Source organism: Empidonax traillii, unplaced genomic scaffold, assembly GCF_003031625.1.
Source record: "Empidonax traillii isolate 1590-97213 ecotype Southwest subspecies unplaced genomic scaffold, ASM303162v1 scaffold769:size436185, whole genome shotgun sequence".
Taxonomy (NCBI): domain Eukaryota; kingdom Metazoa; phylum Chordata; class Aves; order Passeriformes; family Tyrannidae; genus Empidonax; species Empidonax traillii.
This window is the reverse complement of record NW_020955962.1, coordinates 9874-13782: the sequence shown is the minus strand read 5'-3', so window position 1 is coordinate 13782 and position 3909 is coordinate 9874. Positions and strand designations below refer to the sequence as shown.

The window sequence follows — 3909 nt, the reverse complement described above, 5'->3', positions numbered from 1 at the left end:
CGCACGTCACGGGCCGCGCTCCCGGCGCGGGCCCTTTAAAAGAGGCGTGGCCGGGACAAACCACAGCGGGGCAGAGAGGGGGGATCGCTCCTCCCGCCCCCGAAGAACGCATTTTGGGAGGCGCCGGGACACCCCTCCCGGGGGGGCGGTGGTACAGGCGCGGGGCGGGGCGTGGCCAGCGGGGAGGGCGGGCGGCTTGGAAACCTCTGAGGCGGCGGGGGGGGGGCAGGTTGTGAGGAAGGGAAGGAAAGGAAAGGAAGCGGCGGCGGCTCCAGCGGGACGGGATTCCCGGCAGAGGGAGATTCCCGGGAGCGGGAGGTTCCCGCTGAGCCCCGGGCCGGTGGATCCCGGTGGCGGTTTGAGGGGGAAGAGCCGGGCAGAGGCTCTTGCGGGAAGGGCGGAGGTGGCGCTGGCGGGACCTCGTGGCGCAACGGTAGCGCGTCTGACTCCAGATCAGAAGGCTGCGTGTTCGAATCACGTCGGGGTCACGGCGGGCCCCCCCGGGGGGGTTTCCCTTTTTCACCGCGCGCGGCAGATTTTGGGGTACCCCTGGATGGGACGGGGGGGTTCAAGGGGGGGCTCCGAGACCCGTCCAGCCCGGCTTTGGACACCTCCAGGGATGGGGCAGCCACAGCTTCTCTGGGCACGCTGTGCCAGAGGTTCCCCATCTCCCAGGGAACAATTTTTTCCTGATATCCCATTTAAACCCGCTCTCTGCCAGTTTGAAGTCGTTCCCCCATGTCCTGTCACTCCAGACCCCTAAAATAATCTCTGTCCATCTTTCCTTCAGGCACCAGAAGGGGACAGTTAAGACACCCTGAAGCTTTTCTTCTCCGGGCTGAACAATCCCAGCTCCCCCAGCAGAGCTGCTCCATCCCTCTGCTCATCCTGGTTTCCCATCTGGACTGGCTCCAACAGCTCCCTGTGCTGGGACCCCAGTTCTGGAGGCAGCACAGTCCCCCCCGTGCTCCAGATGTAACTTTTACAACCTCAGCAACACCTCTTCGCTTTTCCTCAGCCCCGCGCTCTGTTATTTTAACCTCTTTTTTGCATTTGAAAGGAACAATAAAGGCAAACTCTGATCTGCAGGCCGGATAAAGCCTCCTAAGTGGTCATTAACTGTAGCTGCTACGACCTGTTGAGCAGGTGATGGGTTTGTGCACACCTGAGCTCCTGAGTCTTGATCTCTTCCCATTAACTGGCTTTTGTCTTGACTGGCTTCGCCTTTGAACTTCATTGCTTTGTAACAGCACAAAGGAACAAAGGTGGTGGTGAAGAACAGCACCAGACTAAAAAGAAACAGAAATTGAGTCTTTATTGCCCCTGCTTTCAGTGATAACGAGTTTAATTAAGGAAAAAAGGGTGGGTAAAAAGAAACACAACCTCTTAATCTGGAAGTATCCACAGGGATGTGAAATGTGTAGTAAATAAAGCTGTTTGTGAGGTGACAGCAGGAAATGTTTAAACCTCACTCTGGAAGCCTGAATTAATAAATATATATATTTTTATTTTATGGAGTTTTTAGGTAGTGACTCTGTCATGAAGCTTGGTAAGCTCTAACTAGTTAGATATTCACACCAGGCACGTGGTGGGATTTTGGGATTTTCCTGTGCAGGGCCAGGAGTTGGATTTGGTGGTTCTTAGAGGTGCCTTCTCACTCAGAATGTTCCATGGTTGTATTTTGTCAAAAGGTGACACAGTGGGACAGAAGTCAAAGGTATTGTGTACTGTGATTTTTTTTTTAAATTATTTTTCTATGTGAAGGTTGGACTTGATGATCTTGGAGTTCTTTTCCAACCTTAACGATTCTATGAATGGCAAGAAGTAATATTAAAGGTAAATATTGAAAGCTAAAAAGTAATATTCAAGGCAAATAGGGGTTATGGGGGGATCTCCTGGATCCACGGGGGCTGTTCCCACTGTGATCTGTGGGGGGCAGTGCCCATCTTCCTTCCTCCCAGATTTTGTGGGCTGATGAACAGAGGTCCCTGGAGCTCTAGAGCTTCACCTCTGGGATGTGGGATCACCTTCCAGCCTCTCCCGAGGCTTCTTTGGGACACTGAGAAACCCGATGGGAAAACGGCCAGTGTTTGTGGAGGCCCTAATGGAGGGAGTGCTGATGGCAAAGGGGCTCTGCTTGCATAAAACCTCATTTTCTGAAGCAGTTTCAGCCGAGTTTTTGCTGGTGCTGCTTGTCTGAACCCGTGCTTGGTGTCCCGTGAAGAAACAAACCCAAAGAGTACCTGGATATCACCGAGGTGATTCCATTCTATCCCGTCCCACTTGCTCTGCTTTCCAGCAGAGAGTAAGGAAAGAGTATTATTCCAGGGGAAAAAAAAAAAATCCCCAAAAAAGACACAAAAGAGCAGATTTGAGCTGGGGAGCTTTTTAATTTCCCCCCCCCCCTAACAGAAGTGGCAAATGTTTCAATCAAAAGCAGGTCACCGGAGAGCAAGGCATGGAGGAGCAGCTGTTGCATCCAGTCATGCACGATATTCCCGTGCCAGGAGTGATTCATTTGGGCTGGGTAATATGTATGGAAATGTGCTGCTGGAAATAACCTATTGTGTTCACCCGGGCCCTGACAGGGCTGGGCTGGGCTTTGGGGGGTTCTGGAAATGCCTTTTCCTGGCTTGGATGTGTCAAATAAACACCAGCACCAAAAAAAAAAAACCACCTTGGAGTGAGGGAGCATTGCTGGGCTGCATTAATCTCTGTGTATATTTGTCTTTTTTAGGCTGGATGGAGAGAGAGAATAAAATCCTGCAGCAGGAGCAGTCTGGATGAACAGATAAAGGAGGAGGAAGAAGAAAGGGAATGAAGTAGGTGGACCGTTGCAGTATTCTGAGAAACATCTGAGCTGAAAGGGGGTTTGACTTTTTTTTTTCTTTTTTTTTTTTTTTAGCTCAAGCAGAACATTCCGTGTTTTAATCTTCCCCAAAAGCCTTTTGGGGAGTTCCTCAGCACAGAAAGCCGGCTTGCCCCCACCTCTTCTTTATTGTCACGTCCTTTTGAAGTTCTCTTCAAAGGTGAAGCCCAACTTCCCATTTACTCTGCAGCCCGTAATGAGCATCCAGCTCTTTGTTTAAGCAATTAGCTTGGTGGGGGTGATTTCTGGGGCTGTTTAAAAAATAAAAAAAAAAATAATAATAAAAAAAAAAAAACCAAATTCCCGAATCCTGAGCGGTTTGGACATGTTTTGAAAAAACACTGAGCCAACAGCTGTGCAGTGGACTAATCTGACAGTACAGCAGCTGTCATAACAAAAGCAGAGCTGCTTCAAACACAGCTTTCTTTGTTGGGTGATTGAAAATGATTTAAAGGAAAAGGTTATTTACTGCTTCTCCCGTGTGGGGCTGGCTCAGGGGCTGTTCTCTGTGATCCCCCTGCAGATGAATGGGCTCTTAACCACTTCTTTACTCCACTTCAGAGACTCAGGACGGTTTGGGGGACCTGAATTTCGTTGGGATGCTTTGCTGCTGGCTTTGTCCCCAGGCCCCCTGTGTTTCTGGAATCCTCTGGCTGAGGTGCCTGCCCCGGTTCTGGGTTGGTGGCAGATCCTTTCAGCATGCTCACACCCCACATCTGTAATCACTGAGTGCTCCAGGGAACGCACAGGAGGATAATTAAGCAATGTCACTTGTAAAGATGGCCTGAACTGGGGCTGTTTTAAAGTATCACATTATGCAACCTGGTGTGGATATTTCAGGCTAATTCCCTCATATTTTAAGGCCCTTCCCCCCCACACACTTTTTTCTCATTCAGACAGAAGTGCTGGAGTAACCTTTGAAACAAAAGACTTCAAAGTGACAGCAGCCTGTGCCTCTGGCTATACTGAAGTAAGTAATCTACTAAAGCATGAATATTTTATGTCTCTACAGCTAAATGAAGGAAATTACAAGTTGATAT

General features: G+C 49.8%; 1 non-coding gene across 1 annotated transcript; it reads left to right on the top strand.

The window, feature by feature from the left end:
• Nucleotides 1-416: 416 nt before the first annotated feature.
• TRNAW-CCA lies at nucleotides 417-488 on the top strand. The gene has a single exon. It is a non-coding gene; the product is annotated as a tRNA-Trp (tRNA).
• Nucleotides 489-3909: the final 3421 nt, after the last annotated feature.